At 43.7% G+C, this 19212-nt stretch overlaps 1 protein-coding gene across 5 annotated transcripts in view; it reads left to right on the forward strand.

Annotated features, from left to right (window-relative positions):
- Nucleotides 1-19212, forward strand: part of Trpm (transient receptor potential cation channel, subfamily M) — a 246533-nt gene that overhangs the window by 59200 nt on the left and 168121 nt on the right. For 4 of the 5 annotated variants that reach the window (XM_071660313.1, XM_071660310.1, XM_071660312.1 and 1 more), the window contains exon 2: nt 8398-8437. The gene's annotated coding sequence lies outside the window, so the exon portion shown is untranslated. Of the gene's footprint in view, nt 1-3285; nt 3329-8397; nt 8438-19212 lie in introns of those variants that run through there. The other variant, XM_071660311.1, reaches the window with a different exon arrangement.

Consider the following 19212-nt stretch of genomic DNA (forward strand, 5'->3'; position numbering starts at 1 on the left):
GAGTGTAAAACTCCCACAGCGTGCTGTACAAATAGTAATTACATACATACAGAGCATTCTCATTTTCAACATGTACTCGCGAATCAAAGATAAAGGAAACAATGATATATGAACGTACTGCTCCTGGGGCACACCGCACTCCCTCGGCCCGTACCCAGTAGCCCTCACTACCAGCTTGAGAAGCACCGCTCTAGTCCTGGCGTGACTACATGTAGTGGTGGCACAGGAGGCCAGTCCACCCGAGCACGCACTGCTTTATGTAACCTTTGATTAAGAATTATCAGCCACTTGCGTACACTTCAGTGATTCACTTGGCTATCTTGTTTTAACCACTATATGTTGAACATTACAACAGATAACCTCATTATCGACCATCAGGTCTCCTGAGATCTGATTTTCACATGTCCCTTTATGTATGTACTTAATCATAATGACTTTTGGCTTCTTCCTGTTGAATTTCCATCGTTAAGTTCTCTCCTTTTGTTGCGAGATACATTTGATGAGCTCACGTCACCCATCGTTTCAGCACTGCAGAGTCTGGCCAGTTGATCTCCCTCTCACCACCAATGAAATGCTCTTGAAGGTTGATTTACCATTTAAAACATTTGCTGCACTACAACCCTAGCCGCCTCCGCCGTCTGGCAATCCAGCAAGGGTTTAATGTGGTTTGTTCAGCATCAGTCGTTCAGGATTTTTTCAAAATCGATGTATTTTCATACGTCCTTCATGGTGTACATCAGACTTGGGCAGCGAACCGTTGTTGATAGAAGCACACCCTGCTGCACTGTTACACACACACACCACACCACACCACCCCACACACCCTGCTGCACTGTTAAACACACACACACACACACCACACACCCTGCTACACACACACACACACACACACACCACACACCCTGCTACACACACACACACACACACACACACACACACACACCGTGCTGCACTGTTACACACACACACACACACACACCACACCACACCACTTCACACCACACCACACAGGAAGAATTAGAAGGTATGAGACCGGACAGTGTACAGAAATTTAAAAAGTGGTCTGTTGTCAGTGGAATTTCATAAGGTGGGCCACATGGGTGCAGAACTGCCTCCCCATACAGTGCAAATAGGTAGTTACACATCGAGGTTCAGTAGTCTTCGTGTAGCAGTAATTCACTAGAGTTCTCCAGGAACCTTATGACGCCTCGCCCGTCTGTTCTTGTGTCGCATCTGCTACTGGATGAACTGGGGAGGTCTGAACGATGGACATACAGTCCTACTGCACACGGATAGTCGGTCGTCCACGTTTACGCACTCGTTTGCTAGTACGTTGGTTCACGGGTGCCCGTCGTAATCCCATGTACGTCACCTGCACATGGACATACGACACAAAGTTCTAATGTTAAAATAACGTGTGAACATCTCCCAAGTGGGCCCTAGAGTTTAACCCCCCCTTTCTCCTCTTCCTCCTCCTCCTCCTGCCCCAAGGCCTGATGGCCGGCAGTGACTCATGCTGATGCAATGGTGTTCTTCCGGTATAATCGGATTCCCATTTATCGCCTCGCGTTTAGATTTTACGGAATAGTTGTGTTGCAATACAAGTGTATGCAGCTAAACATTCAGTCTCCACCACAGATGTGTGCAGTTAAGCATCTGTGTTCTACCACAGGTGTGTGCATCTGAACTGTCTCTAACCTCAGACTACAAGCCTTTTATAATGTTTCTTTATATCAGGGTTTTTTTTAACCTCAGATACACGTATCCCAAGAGGTGCGCCTGGAGTTTACCAGCGGTTACACACACACACACACACCACCACCACCACCACCACTACCACACACACACCACCACCACACACACACACACACACACACACACACACACACACACCTATTTCAAACTGACCGCGAACCTAGATCCTTCCCTTGTAATGGTATGAGAGGGAGGGTATGTATGGAGGAGCTCTTTACCCTCGCTTGACACTGTCGTCACCAGCTGTCTGTGACAGCCTGACTACCATCATCTGGTGTCCTTTAACTAGCTACCCACCATCTTTTATGCCTTTTGGACTGCACTCGCTGTCGTGCCCATTAAGACTTGAAGATCAAGACTCAGCAGCCAAGAATTAAGCCCCGCTCAGCTATAAGACTTAGGTCGTAAGCTGCAAGTTTCAGAATTCTGGGAATTTAGAGTCCTAGAATTATTGTCGTGGAAGTATCCTCTGTGTGTGGTGCGTTATTATATTGTCTGTTTTTTTATTTTTTTCGGATGGAAAGCTTTTCCATGCTCAGTGGTATTTGTTGATTAGTTTTTCTTTTTTCTCTCTCGATCCTCATGATAGTTTGACGGAGTAAGAGTAAGTTTTCTTACGAATTTGTCTCCCATCTTCTTAGTAACCAGTTTCCCTCCTTTGTCATCCACATTGCCACTCCTCCTCCCTTTCCTGCACACTATCTCTGCCGTACCCATCATGTACTCTCCTTAGCTTGGTGTTCCTTCAACCCGGTTCTGAATACAAACCTCTGAAGTTTTCAAGACACCCCCAGGCTGGACTCGCCTGAGTCAGACTTTGTTCCAACATAGAAAGATGGCAGCTTCCTTCCCTTTTGCTTGCTCTTCTGACCCAGAAAACGTGCCATCATATTGGCACAACGTTATATATATTTTTAGTGCTCTCGGAAATGAATATGGCGCCGAATGTGGTGGTGAGTTCCCCGCAGGTGGGAACTGTGGCTACCTGGGTGGTTCTTGCTTCTTTCCTCCCCAGTGTGTCCGCCACAACATTGTTCGCAAGTTTTTATTGTTTATGTGTTGTGTTATGATGTAGGAATGATGAATGCTGTTCCCGTGTTGTGATGAGTTCTGCTTGTATGTTGTGATGCAAGGCGAGGATTTTTTATCGCTATATCGTGAGTGATGATTAGGAACTGTTGCAGGAGGAAGATGTTGAAACTTCAGTGACGCTAACAAGACCTACAGTATACAGGGAAGACATGAAGCCTCCTCTAATCCTCCCACTCATCCCCCCCCATCCCCTCCCCCACTCAACCACACACACACTCACACTCACACACACACACACACACACACACACACACACACACACACACACACACACACACACGCGCGCGCGCGCGCGCGCGCGTACCGGCCAAACCTGAGTGTGTCTCAGATCGGATGGCTTACGTAAAGTGTGATAAGCGGCATGATGAGTTCCTCGGACCGTACCACTGAGGAATGTCAGAAGTAGTTGTGATGGAGTGAGGGAGGGCTGGATGAGCGCGCGACGCGTGTGTCAGCTGTGTGGCCTCAGCATCCCACCAAGGTACAGAAGAGTTTTTCTTGTGATGTGTTAGTTACGTACATGTTTGTCCTTCTCTGCAGTTGTAGTTTTTATGTCGTGTATATGTATGTGTGTTTGTGTGTGGTTAAATTTGATATTAGATGAAACTTTACGAAGAATAGAACCAATATCTCGTGACACTGTCCACCAGTCATCCCGAGTCAGCCAGTTGGCACCGTCACTCCGCCTGCAGCACTCCTCCTCCCCTTCCCTCTCACACTATTGCTGGAGCGACAGTTCCAGGCGCGTCCTCTGCCCTCACACACCATTAATGGAGCTGATCCAGACCCCTAAATTCTGTAGTTCTTCCAGCATCCGTTTATTTATCTATATTGTTTGGTGCTTCCTTTATGATCTCTTGTTTGTACCTTATGTTCTCATATATCAGAGTGTGGTCAAGCTGGGTATGTTTCTTATTCCATTTTTTTCCTTGGTATTTTTATCTCTCGTTTCTTCCTCTAGCTTAATCTTTTTATTTTTCCTTCCAGCTTTTATTCTTCGTAACTTTCCGTTGCTCCAGTGTTTTCGAAGTATTAAACAACTAGGTTCCACTGGAAAATCTAGTCTACTTCTGTTGATCTTGTTTTCCGTGTGTGTATCAGTCAAGACTTGTACCTGCTTTTTACCGTGCGTTTTCATGATTTTGTCTTGGTCGTTGTCGTTCTCAACCTCAGCCTCTCGTTCACTTGGTTACTTCTCAACTGGATAGCTTTTCTCAGCCGATTATCCTTCCAGCATTTGTCTTAGCCACTCACTGTCCCAGCCAGACACCGTTCCAGCCAGACGCCATTCCAGCCATATACTATCCCAACCAACAACATCCCCCAGGTTTTAGTAGCGTTACTTTCCAGAGGAGTCAGTATGCTCTAGCTTCTCGTTCCTATATCTGAGTGTTCTCAAGGGTCGTCTTCCTTCCTCGTTGTCTCAAGCACGTTTCTCGTCATATTCCATGAAAGAACATTCATCGGAGGGTCACGTTTTACTGGTGCACTTTGAGTAATGTGCACGGGTTTGTTGACACAATTGTCAACTTTTGGGCCGCCAACTTTGTAAACGTGTTTTAAGCACCTTTAGAGAGAGAGAGAGAGAGAGAGAGAGAGAGAGAGAGAGAGAGAGAGAGAGAGAGAGAGACTGTCTTTAATGTCAGAGTTTTGTGTTGTAATACTGTATCTTAAGGTAATTTTGTATCATTGGAGAACCAGTTTTATCATATATATATATATATATATATATATATATATATATATATATATATATATATATATATATATATATATGTATATATATATATATATATATATATATATATATATATATATATATATATATATATATATTTTTTTTTTTTTTTTTTTTTTTTATACTTTGTTGCTGTCTCCCGCGTTTGCGAGGTAGCGCAAGGAAACAGACGAAAGAAATGGCCCAACCCCCCCCATACACATGTACATACACACGTCCACACACACAAATATACATACCTACACATCTTTCCATGGTTTACCCCGGACGCTTCACATGCCTTGATTCAATCCACTGACAGCACGTCAACCCCTGTATACCACATCGCTCCAATTCACTCTATTCCTTGCCCTCCTTTCACCCTCCTGCATGTTCAGGCCCCGATCACACAAAATCTTTTTCACTCCATCTTTCCACCTCCAATTTGGTCTCCCTCTTCTCCTCGTTTCTTCCACCTCCGACACATATATCCTCTTGGTCAATCTTTCCTCACTCATTCTCTCCATGTGCCCAAACCATTTTAAAACACCCTCTTCTGCTCTCTCAACCACGCTCTTTTTATTTCCACACATCTCTCTTACCCTTACGTTACTTACTCGATCAAACCACCTCACACCACACATTGTCCTCAAACATCTCATTTCCAGCACATCCATCCTCCTGCGCACAACTCTATCCATAGCCCACGCCTCGCAACCATACAACATTGTTGGAACTACTATTCCTTCAAACATACCCATTTTTGCTTTCCGAGATAATGTTCTCGACTTCCACACATTTTTCAAGGCTCCCAAAATTTTCGCCCCCTCCCCCACCCTATGATCCACTTCCGCTTCCATGGTTCCATCCGCTGACAGATCCACTCCCAGATATCTAAAACACTTCACTTCCTCCAGTTTTTCACCATTCAAACTCACCTCCCAATTGACTTGACCCTCAACCCTACTGTACCTAATAACCTTGCTCTTATTCACATTTACTCTTAACTTTCTTCTTCCACACACTTTACCAAACTCCGTCACCAGCTTCTGCAGTTTCTCACATGAATCAGCCACCAGCGCTGTATCATCAGCGAACAACAACTGACTCACTTCCCAAGCTCTCTCATCCCCAACAGACTTCATACTTGCCCCTCTTTCCAAGACTCTTGCATTTACCTCCCTAACAACCCCATCCATAAACAAATTAAACAACCATGGAGACATCACACACCCCTGCCGCAAACCTACATTCACTGAGAACCAATCACTTTCCTCTCTTCCTACACGTACACACGCCTTACATCCTCGATAAAAACTTTTCACTGCTTCTAACAACTTGCCTCCCACACCATATATTCTTAATACCTTCCACAGAGCATCTCTATCAACTCTATCATATGCCTTCTCCAGATCCATAAATGCTACATACAAATCCATTTGCTTTTCTAAGTATTTCTCACATACATTCTTCAAAGCAAACACCTGATCCACACATCCTCTACCACTTCTGAAACCACACTGCTCTTCCCCAATCTGATGCTCTGTACATGCCTTCACCCTCTCAATCAATACCCTCCCATATAATTTACCAGGAATACTCAACAAACTTATACCTCTGTAATTTGAGCACTCACTCTTATCCCCTTTGCCTTTGTACAATGGCACTATGCACGCATTCCGCCAATCCTCAGGCACCTCACCATGAGTCATACATACATTAAATAACCTTACCAACCAGTCAACAATACAGTCACCCCCTTTTTTAATAAATTCCACAGCAATACCATCCAAACCTGCTGCCTTGCCGGCTTTCATCTTCCGCAAAGCTTTTACTACCTCTTCTCTGTTTACCAAATCATTTTCCCTAACCCTCTCACTTTGCACACCACCTCGACCCAAACACCCTATATCTGCCACTCTGTCATCAGACACATTCAACAAACCTTCAAAATACTCACTCCATCTCCTTCTCACATCACCACTACTTGTTATCACCTCCCCATTTGCGCCCTTCACTGAAGTTCCCATTTGCTCCCTTGTCTTACGCACCCTATTTACCTCCTTCCAGAACATCTTTTTATTCTCCCTAAAATTTACTGATAGTCTCTCACCCCAACTCTCATTTGCCCTTTTTTTCACCTCTTGCACCTTTCTCTTGACCTCCTGTCTCTTTCTTTTATACTTCTCCCACTCAATTGCATTTTTTCCCTGCAAAAATCGTCCAAATGCCTCTCTCTTCTCTTTCACTAATACTCTTACTTCTTCATCCCACCACTCACTACCCTTTCTAAACAGCCCACCTCCCACTCTTCTCATGCCACAAGCATCTTTTGCGCAATCCATCACTGATTCCCTAAATACATCCCATTCCTCCCCCACTCCCCTTACTTCCATTGTTCTCACCTTTTTCCATTCTGTACATAGTCTCTCCTGATACTTCTTCACACAGGTCTCCTTCCCAAGCTCACTTACTCTCACCACCTTCTTCACCCCAACATTCACTCTTCTTTTCTGAAAACCCATACTAATCTTCACCTTAGCCTCCACAAGATAATGATCAGACATCCCTCCAGTTGCACCTCTCAGCACATTGACATCCAAAAGTCTCTCTTTCGCACGCCTGTCAATTAACACGTAATCCAATAATGCTCTCTGGCCATCTCTCCTACTTACATAAGTATACTTATGTATATCTCGCTTTTTAAACCATATATATATATATATATATTCATACTTGCTTGCCTTCATCAATCCTGGCGCCACCCCGCCCCACAGGAAACAACATCGCCACCCTCTTCCGTACAACCCTCTCTGTAGCCCATTCCTCTCAACCATATAATATTGTTGGAATTGCTATTCCCTCAGGCATGCCCATTTTTGCTTTCCGAGATAATGTTCTCTCCTTCCACACATTCTTCATCGCTCCCAGAACCTTTGCCCCCTCCCCCACCTTGTGACTCACTTCTGCTTCCATGGTTTCATTCACTGCTGAGTTCACTCCCAGATATCTAAAACACTTCACTTCCTCCAATTTTTCTCCATTCAGACTTACATCCTAATTAACTTGTCCCTCAACCCTACTGAACCTAATAACCTTGTTCGAGTGAGTAAGTAATGAAAGGGTAAGAGAGATGTGTGGTAATGAAAAGAGTGTGGTTGAGAGAGCAGAGGAGGGTGTATTGAAATGGTTTGGTCATATGGGGAGAATGAGTGAGGAAAGATTGACAAAGAGGATATATGTGTCAGAGGTGGAGAGAATAAGGAGAAGCGGGAGACCAAATTGGAGGTGGAAGGATGGAGTGAAAAAGATTTTGTTATTCGTTTAAAACAGCTTTCCGTTGTTATGTTTCATATATTTTTCTTCTTGAGTCCTTTAACTAGCAGTTGATTAACCCTTAAGCACGACGGTACGACCTATTAGCATGCTTAGACAGCCCTTTGGTATCTCCTGACCCTATATGGTAATTTTGCAGGTAATTACAACAGTCCTCCTTTGTGCTCGAGGACTTATTGTTGTGTTATCTTATTAGATTCCTCACATACGCTTGGACTTATTTTCCTTCCTGCGTCCGTCTCTTACCAGTTGAGCTTGTTCCAGTATCCTTCATTCCAGACCGGCACCAGTTGACCACCAGGGGTAGCACGAAGGACCGTTACCGTGATACAATAATTTTTATTTTATTGTAATATCGCTAAGAGTTTCCTCGCTTCTCTTTGGCCATTATACTGTGTTCTCATCGACCTCGCAGATATCCGTGTTTCCATTTTCTGTATTTGTGTTGTGTATGCTGAGATATTTAACATATTTTGAAGGTGTTTCTTTTCTTACAGGATCTCTGGCTGAGGATCTCCGGCTGCTTGCTGTGTCAAGGTGAGTGTCAGTTTCGTCATGATACAATAGCGTTAAGGAACTTGGAATCAGGCGTAGTTCCTAAGCAGTGGATGACAGCAAATGTCGTTCCTATCTTTAAGAAAGAGGATAGTTACGTTGCCTCTAATTATTGTCCTATCAGCTTGACATCTATTGTGGGAAAATATCTCGATTAGTTATAGCGGACAGAATGCGGGAGAATCATGATCTCATTAGGGATTCTCAGCATGGTTTTACAAAAGGGAAGTTATGTCTCCGTAACCCTCTCTCCTTCTTCGATAAAGTATTTGAAACTTTTGAATAGGGGAAAGAGTTATGATATTGTATGCTTAGACTTAAGTATGACTTTTGACCGAGTACCTCATGAGCGTCTGCTTAGAAAAATAGCAGCACACGGCATCGGGAGTTGTGTATTTAATGTGGATTAGGTCGTGGCTCACTGACAGACAACAGAGGGTATGCATCAACGGAGTTACATCGGACTGGGACAGTGTAGCCAGTGGTGTTCCTCGGGGATCAGTCTTGGGACCGCTTTTGTTCGTTATATATATTAACGATTTGGATATGGGGATAAACAGCGATTTAAGTGAATTTGCCGATGATACAAAAATTGGAGCCGGAATTGACTCGGATGAAAATTCAGTGAATTTGCAGAGGGACTTAAATACATTATCAGATTGGGCGTATACATGGAAAATGGAATTCAGCATAGATAACTTCACAACATTTAGCGTGGGTAAGGACAGGAACACTGATTACAAACTGGACAATATTACTGTAGGTAAAACAGAATGGGAAAGAGATTTACGGGTACTGGTGAGCAAAGTTCTCAAACCGCAGCAACAATGTAGTAAAATGTGTAGTAAAGCTAATCGGATGTTAGGATTCATTAATAGGACTGTCAGCAATAAAATTCCTAGAGTATTGTTGCAACTTTATCTTGCGTTGGTCAGACGACATTTGGATTATGCTGTACAATTTTATAGGCTCCATACTATGCAGTTGATATAGATTCTTTAGAGAGAGTACAAAGGCGAATGATAAAAATGATCCCTGGAATTAGAAGCCTCACATATGAAAAGAGGGTAAAAAGACTGAATTTACGCTTACTTAAGAGGAGGGCTAGAGGGGATATGATTGAAGTTTTTGAATGGGTGATAAATAAAGGTAACATGAATAAAGTTCTTAGAATGGCGCCACCAGATAGGGCAAGAAATAATGGATATACATTTGGGAAAAAAAAAAAAAGATTCAGGTCGAATGCGGGTAAGTATTGGTGTGGGAGTATGATGGTAGATTTATGGAACAAGCTGCCAAGCTCAGTGGTGGAAGCTAAGTCTTTAAGTAGCTTTAAACGAAGGTTGGATGTCTTTATGGGTTCAGGCGGTTGGTTGTAGGGTGGACAGACAAAGGACCTGCCTAGCATGGGCCAATGGGCCTCTTGCAGTGTCCTCACTTCTTATGTTCTTATCCCGTCATTAGGCACATATTCCCACAAGCTAGCATAACAGCAGCAGCTCGGGCTGCTTACTCTCCATATATCTATTAATTTCCAGGATCGAATCTTGAAATGGTCTCGTATGTAAGTAATGGAGGGTTGCAAGGACAACTGACTCCCTTCTCCCCCGTCCATCACTTACCACCTGCCCTTAATCCTCTCCACTCACTTGTCCTGGTTTTCCATTCCCTGTCACCCGCCCCTCTCAAGCCACCAGTGTCAGTCTTCCCTTCCCTCCCACCCTGGTGCTGTAGATGTAAGTGCTGGGGGCAGAAGTGCTGCTTGTTACTGTGAAGTCAGCTGGTGGCCACAACCTGATCTGACCTGACCAGCCAGAAGTGCTCTCATCAGTTGCTCCCCGACGGACTTGTCTATGGCCAGAGCAGATAGCAGAGACCAGATGGGTTACATATGGTGGGAATGTTACGAGATTAACTCGATAGCAAATATATTAGAACAAAATACTTGATAAGACAAAGCTGTAATTTGAATAGAAGCAAAATAGATATCCTTATTATGATTTGACATGTATGAGAACGAGGGCAATTGTGATGTTCATTGCAACGCTTCTTTTGGACGAGCTGGAGGACCCGTCGGAAACACTTATGTTAATTGCCCGCAATTACCACGTCATCAGTTGGTCTGAACTGTCTCTTATGTAGTACGTTCTTATAGCTGAATGTACCGAGCCAGTGTTGTAAGAAGCTGGGTGTACCGAGCCAGTGTTGTACGAATCTGGATGTACCGAGCCAGTGTTGTATGAAGCTGGGTGTACCGAGCCAGTGTTGTATGAAGCTGGATGTACCGAGCCAGTGTTGTATGAAGCTGGGTGTACCGAGCCAGTGTTGTATGAAGCTAGGTGTACCGAGCCAGTGTTTTATGAAGCTGGGTGTACCGAGCCAGTGTTGTATGAAGCTGGGTGTACCGAGCCAGTGTTGTATGAAGCTGGGTGTACCGAGCCAATGTTGTATGAAGCTGGGTGTACTGAGCCAGTGTTGTATATGAAGCTGGGTGTACCGAGCCAGTGTTGTCTAAGGTTGGATGGACTAGCCCAGTGTCGTATAAGTCTGGGTATACCGTACCTATGTTGTCTGAGGATGGATGTACCGTGACCGTGTTTTATGAGGGAGGCTGGGTGCAGTAGGCCAGTGTTGTATGAGGCTAGGCGTATTCGGACCACTTTTGTCTGAGGCTGGGTGCGGCAGCTGATGATAGGCAACACTGCCGATGGGCAAGTCAGGGTCAGGTTAGGCAGATTAAGGTGAGGAGGTCAGGGTGAGTAGGTCAAGTTGTGTTGGCTGTTAGATGTTTGATGGGAGAGCTATAGTGGGGGCTGGTGGCTCGCGCCATACTACTTCACTCTCCCCGACATTCTCTCTCTCTCTCTCTCTCTCTCTCTCTCTCTCTCTCTCTCTCTCTCTCTCTCTCTCTCTCTCTCTCTCTCTCTCTCTTTTCCCCTGTCTTGTCTCCCCCGTCCCTGTCCTGTCCCCCACGCATGCTCCCCCCACTATGGGACTCTTACCACACGGGAGTATCGCCCCAAACATCTGCCGCGGGAGGAAACTGGTATTATTTGCAGCAGATGTGTGGGGCTTCTCCCCAGTGAGGCGAATTTGTGATATCATGAGATGAAAACGTTTTCACATGTTCCCACTCCATTCTCCCTCTTACATTCCATAAGGTTCCTCTATTTCTCTCTCCGTCCTGCCGGTCTTCCTTCTCTATGGTTGTGTATGTTTTTTGCCGGTCGGTTGACGTTTGTACCTTCTGTTTCTTTATTCCAGTTCTGGTTCTTCCTTTCTCTTCTTCTCTCGGCCATCTTCCCCATATCCCCGGCCTCGGTATCCTTCTCTTCCTCCTCCTTTTCCTTTTCCTCCTCCTTCAGCAAAACAGGATCATCACCCATATACCTGATCCTGCCAGTGATGTAAGGAAAGCTCAACACAGTAATGATGCACAACAGAGGATTTTCTGTAAAATTATGTATGGTAATACAGCGGTAACAGGTGTTTTATGTATGGGCGCTGTCACAGATGTTGCCACCATGCGATGATTAATGAAAGCACACACATGACCCACCAATGGTCATAGACTTGATCATAAACATGACAGTAACACTGTGCCAGGAGACATCACAACTATACAGAAACATTCTCAATAGAAACAAAATAATGGATCTGTAGCTTCTCTGAACATGACAGTAACCTTTCCTAATACTATAATGCAACCGTACTTTAGCGAAGCACAACTTAAGAGTAGACAGTAGCCTGAAGGGCATGTGCCAATAGATACTAACCTGTATATCAGATGCTAATAAGACAGGTGCTAGTAGACACTAACGTGTAAATTAGATGCCTGTAGATAGTAGTCTACATGATAATTGTCAATATCCAGTAGCCTGTGGGACATATGTCAATAAACTGTAACCAGTAGGTCTAGTTTCAGTAGACAGTAATCTGTAGAACAGGTGTCATTAAAACTCAAAACCTCTAGTAATGTAGTTTTGAGTGAGAACACAGGTTGAAATAACACAGAAGACTTCAGTTATACAGGTTGAAATAATACCAAACCCTTCAGTAATACAGTAGAAATATTACCACATCCCTCAGTAACACATCATACCACATGCCTCAGTAACACATGAGACTACATCTCTCAGTAACACATCATACCACATGCCTCAGTAACACATCATGCCTCAGTAACACATACCACATGCCTCAGTAACACATCATACCACATGCCTCAGTAACACATCATGCCACATCCCTCAGTACTCAGTAACACATGATGCCACATCCCTCAGTAACACATCATACCACATCCCTGAGTAACACATCATACCACATCCCTTAGTAACACGTCATACCACATCCCTTAGTAACACAGCGTACAGTAACAGCCAAGCCTCCTGTAACACAGGTCGAAATAATATAAAACCTCCAGGAATGAGTCACCGCCCAGTTACACAGGTCTAGGTAACAACCTCTCCCCTCCACAAGCGATGAGTGAGGTGGAAGGTTAGTTGTGAGATTTGGGCTGAGAGTTGTTCGGTTGTTTTTTAGTGCTGTGAAGCTGGTGCTGAATGCCCTGAGGTTGATGCTGTTATGAAGCTAGTGCTGTGTTATGAAGCTAGTGTTGTGATATGAAGCTAGTGCTGTGTTATGAGACCGGGGTTAAGTGTTGTAAGGCTGGGTACTGAGCGTTACTGGGGCCGAACTGACCTCAGGACCAACGCTGCTGACTTAAGCCTTACCACACATGCTGAGTGTGTTTGAGCAGTGTGTCAGCGTCAGCAGGAGCCAGATGACAGTATCGGGACGGGGGCGTCATCTTAATGTGTGCCCAACAACTAATGGTGAGGCAGTCCCTAGAGGGGGATGGGCACGCAAGTCAAGAGTCACAGGATTCTACAACTACATGATCATAGAAAGTCCATGGCGCCGTACACCCCAAACCTTTCTCTTGTCATCAAAAATGTACATTTTTCTCCCGTGAATTTCGTGAGACAACCCACAATTTACCACCAACTTACTGTTTACGACAGTGCATATATTGGGTTTGACTTGTGATGTTATTTAGGGTCACCAGGTATCATCAATACCATTAATGCACGTATTAGCTTTGCTTGTCTTCAAGCACTAACTCACGTACCTAGTATTTGGGATATTTGTGTATAATATTTGTATTCATAATCCACCAGGATACTTGAGCGTCCTGTTGTTACACAGACGCCTGTGTCATATAGTTATAAGGGGTATTTCCTCAAGGAACCAGTCGGAAGTAGAGCAGAGATTTGGAAGGAAAACATTATTTGTGAGAAATACTCGATACGATTCAGGGTAGATTTCAGCAGTGGAAGGAAAACATTATTTGTGAGAAATACTCGATATGATTCAGAGTAGATTTCAACAGTAAGTGAAGTAAACAGCACAATATACATGAGTCTTTGTTGTACGAGATATGTGAGAGTCCGTCGTCTATGGATTTAGTAGACTGAGATCTCGTATGTTAACTGTCGCTACCTCCATCCTGAAATCATTGGTAACATTTAGGTTAACATATATACACTTTGACATTTGGCCACCAGTGGATGATATTCAGTGCTGCCGGTTCACACAGAGGCTCTGGATTTGGCGCATCAGACACCAGTGTTGTGAGGACGTGCCTCACTGTTAGCGGATAAGAGGGAGGGAGGGATGATACGGAAGGAGAGGACGGAGGGAAAGGAGATCGAAGGAAGTGGAGAAGGAAGGTTATAGAAAGAGGAAGTTAGGGGATAGTGGCAAGGAATGAGATTCAGCAAAGAAAACAAGAAACAGAATATAAAGTAGTAAGGGAACCCCAGTGCTCACGACGCTTTGTATCCTATGTAAAACAACAGAAGTTAGAGGAAGGGAAGAGAGACAGGTGTCGCTCTGGAAGGTCGTTGCTCTAGAATATATTGCTCCAGAAGGCCGCTGTTCTGGAAATCATCGCTCGGGAGGTCGCTGCTTTACCATATATCGCTCCGTGAGGCCGCTGCTCAAGAATGAATATATAAAGAGGAAACTGAAAAAAGGATAAATAGGTTCATTTTGTTATTGAACCAGAATGTTTTCTGATGGCAAAGGCCTCCAGGCCAGTGCGATATTTTAAGTGGCTGCGATAACTTTACATATAAGTGAAGTGGATCTGAACACAGAGATATAAGTATTTTTCTGAGGTTCAGTTTGTTGTGGGAACACTTCATGGATAACACTTTCTAACTTTGTGCAGTGTTGTCACCGTTCAAGTAATACCAGCAGCAAATTGTTATAGCAAGGGAGGAGAGAGCTGAACGTCGCACTTGAGTAGCTGTTATTTCCAGGAGTCTACCTTGTGAACGAGCATATCTTCATATGTGGATGTAAATGTACTTATATGTGTACTTATTGGCTGATTTTGCACTTACGTGTTTCTGTATCCCGCACCCATACTCTTGAATGTGTATGTATGTATGTATATGTGTATCCTCAGTCTCAGGTTCCCATCTCCAGATATAGCTTTGAAACCACAATACCAACATGAAACTCATGTCCAGGTCTCCTCACACCTCAGCTGCCTGGTTGCTATGTAGATGGACCAGGTTGTTGATGGTCGTAGCCCGGTGACTTTGTCCTAATGTTATGCTCCAGCCGGTGTTGATGCCAATAGTTCTGAGTCCCAGATCCTGATACTGTTCTCCCTGGGTTGTTTCCAATGTTGCCTCTACTTTCTGTGGTATTAGTCAACATCCTGTCTCCTCCCCCTCATCCCACTACTTGGAGTTATTGTGATGTACAGGCGGGGGACGTGGTCCTCCAGTGTTGATGCTCAACTCCGTTATAAGCATTCCAAACAAATTTGGTTTTCGTCTATTGGATTGTGAGACGTAATAATCCACCCAGTTATTTAGAAAAGTTTCCTTCCCTGGCACCAGTTTGCTTTATTTTTATTTTATTTATTCATTTTATTTATTTATTTATTTTCTTTGTGCCTCGCACACACTGGGGCTGTTGGTGTGCAGTTCACAAACAGTCTTACGCGAGTCTTATGCTGGGTGAGAGTAGGTCCAACTGTTCTGCTGGGTGTTAGTGGATCGTATTGCTTCGTCCATGCAGGTATAACAGCTGAGTTTGTACTACATTAAGTTTCTGATCATTTTCTGTAATTTTTCACAATAGATAACTCTGGCATACCTTTCCGATTACGTATGATCCTTACTTTCTTCACTGAAACTAACGAAGGCGTATTCTACACTGATATATGGAGTCATTCTCCACTCTTCGCGTTACATTTGATGTTTACCCTTGGAAGAACTCTATGATATCATCTTGATTAATGATGACAGTTGACAGTTACGTTTATTCTAGTATATCTGACTCACGTAATGATCCATAGTAGTTTGTATAGAATTCTTTCACTGTGTCCGCTCCTCTTTATTTTGAATTTATATGATTAATCTATCATATAACTCTAGGACCCCTTGTATGGAGCTTCTGCGTCTTCAAGGCTGCGCCACGGCCAGTAGCCGGGAAATGATGGGCTCCATTGGAGTGAGAAGTTCGATGTGATTATGTTCCCTTGTGATGATGCAACCTCCGCAAAGGTGACTTTTCAATGGTATTGTAACCACAAGCAAGCGGATAATTCCCATGTAACGCTGTTGTTTCCTGTTGTCATGTTGTGAAGTAATACCATCATGTTGTTATTGTCTACTGTAGTATGCTGTATGTTTTGTTTTCCATTCTCTTGCTGTTGTCTTCTTTTGTTATGGTCTGCTGTTCTGTGTCGTAGATTGATTTCTCTGTGTTCACCTGTGAAGGTCCTACTCCCGTGTGCCTGTGTATTTTGGGACGACTGTAAACGTTCATCTTTAATGTCATATGTTGAAGTTTTATTCCACGTTAGTGATTGATGTTGTAAAGTGCATGACGCTCATGATGTTTGTTATGTTGTCACTAGCTAAGCCATGCTTTGCCCATGATTTGATGTACGGTTTGCTGCCGTCACCCACAGTTGGTGCTAAGCTTGCCCACAGATGATGCTAAGGCCGCCCACAGCTGGTGCTAAGGCCGCCCACAACTCAAGGAGCGGGAGCCAGAGGATCAAGGAGTATAGATTTTCCTCCGCCCTAGGTGGCTCAGCTCCGGACCGAACCAGTTATCGTCAGCTGTCCCGGCGTTGGTTGGGTGGGTGGCCGGGTGGGGATAGTTGTGGGTGGCAGGGGCTCCCGGCGTTGGTTGAGTGGGCGGCCGGGTGGGGATAGTTGTGGGTGGCGGGGCTCTCGGCGTTGGGTGGGTGGCGGGCGAGCATGTGGGGTTGGTTGTATTGATGTCTATCCCGTTTCTGGGTAGTTGGGTGGGTCTGGTTTGGTGTGGCGCTGGGTGGGTGGCAGTCATTCTTCCTCAGCATCTCCCTCACTCCTTAGCCACACCAGTCCCACCCGCCCACATAGTTGGTGGCTTCCGTCTCTTGTAAACTTTACAGTCTCACATTTCGTAAAGTGTGGCACTTATAAATACTTGATGTGATGTGTTCAGAGAGGTGGAGTATTGTGCCTAAAGTTTTGTAACACCGTGCTTATTGGAGGCTTAACTTCCGACGCTCGGAGAATGAAAGTCTTGACCATAGGAACTGTAGAACTCTCACTCTATGCCTGAAATCCCTCACTGTCATCACCAGTGTTATTTGTTCCCACCTTCTGTACTCAGACCATTTGCATCATGGCTGTATCACCTGCCGTGTATCCATCTCTATTACCTGGTGTGTTACACCCTTACTCATCACCAGGACTATTACACCCTTCGTCATTACATCGAAAGATGCACAGCATCTCTATTATTCACTACGCCATCTGAGTATGAACGTGTGTAATCCTCTGCAGGTGGAAAGAAATGAGAGAAGGGGAGAGTTGTGAACACCATTAAGTCCCATTTACAGGATTAGTGAGTCATATTATGAGAGAGCCTGGGGAGGGGGAGGTTGTATCAATTGTTGGCGAGACAGGATAAACTGGCCTGTTCTTCAGGAGTTAGTTGGTCTTTCAGCGCCGCCTGGAGGTGAGGGAGTTTCCTCCCCGACCTCTTGACGGAAAGGTTCAGTCCCAGGGAAATTAACGTATTTGACATAAAATAATTACATGAGACGGCACGATGTCCATCTGGAGATATACTTCTTGTACACCAGGCAGGAGTGTGTCCCTCTGGAGAAATACTTACACCGGGCAGGAGTGTTGTCCATTTAAATATTGGGTTCTTCTCTCATGTTGTGAGTCTGTGTGAACAAGTCTTTTTGCTGAAACGTAACGGAGTGATACTCCAGCTTCATCCTCTGCTTTTCTAGCAACCTGATCCAGAGGCCATGATATGTTTATAATATTTTTTTTTTCAATTGCTACCAAAGATATAGTCCTTCCCATAGATATTATTGAGGGATGGTGCACGTGCGCGCTCACACACGCAAGTGTGTCATAAGCAACGACAAAAAGAACTGGAGAATAAATTGGTTTCAGAATTGCTAGGAACTGCAGGAAGGTCTAGACCAACTGTAACTTTCCTCAAGACAAATGGCTCATGAAATTTAAATGAAACATGTTAAAGATAAAGATGGATAAGGTCTAAATCAGAAATAATTGCTAATACTCTTTGAGAGGATCTGAGTTAATGAAATCAACAGTGATAAGACCTTGCAATAGTATGTATAGTTCCTGACTCTGTTGATAGAGGCAAATTATGTAGTTGGTTTCTGTTCTATGCTGTCCGTGACTAGGATAGCCTATTAGCATTAGGATAAGAGCGAGTTGAGGTACAAGAAGCATAACTCCAAATTTTGAGTAAATCCCCCGCAATCTGATCTCGCTTTCAGTAACGATACATCTTTGGCGAAATACGTCAAAGCTCATTGAAATAGCAACTTAAAGTGGCAGGCCATTTGTGAAGGGAGTTTAAATATATGGCTCTCCTGACCATGGATAGAAAATGTTAAGGTATTTTGATGAAACTAAGGAAAATACTTCTAAATGAGCAACGTGTTTTCGATGTGTCATGATGTAGACATATGTATGTGTATGTATGTATGTGCGTGAATTGGGCATATATATATATATATATATATATATATATATATATATATATATATATATATATATATATATATATTTTTTTTTTTTTTTTTCTTTCCAAAAAAAAAGGAACAGAGAAGGGAGCCAGGTGAGGATATTCCCTCAAAGGCCCAGTCCTCTGTTCTTAACGCTACCTCGCTCATGCGGGAAATGGCGAATAGTATGAAAGATATATATATATATATATATGTATGTATATATATATATATATATATATATATATATATATATATATATATATATATATATATTTATTTATATATATATATTTATTTATTTATTATTTATTTTGCTTTGTCGCTGTCTCCCGCGTTTGCGAGGTAGCGCAAGGAAACAGACGAAAGAAATGGCCCAACACACACCCATACACATGTATATACATACACGTCCACACACGCAAATATACATACCTATACATCTCAATGTACACATATATATACACACACAGACACATACATATATATACCCATGCACACAATTAACACTGTCTGCCTTTATTCATTCCCATCGCCACCTCGCCACACATGGAATACCATCCCCTCCCCCCTCATGTGTGCGAGGTAGCGCTAGGAAAAGACAACAAAGGCCCCATTCGTTCACACTCAATCTCTAGCTGTCATGCAGTAATGCCCGAAACCACAGCTCCCTTTCCAC

This window comes from Panulirus ornatus, chromosome 69 (genome assembly GCF_036320965.1).
Source record: "Panulirus ornatus isolate Po-2019 chromosome 69, ASM3632096v1, whole genome shotgun sequence".
Lineage (NCBI taxonomy): Eukaryota > Metazoa > Arthropoda > Malacostraca > Decapoda > Palinuridae > Panulirus > Panulirus ornatus.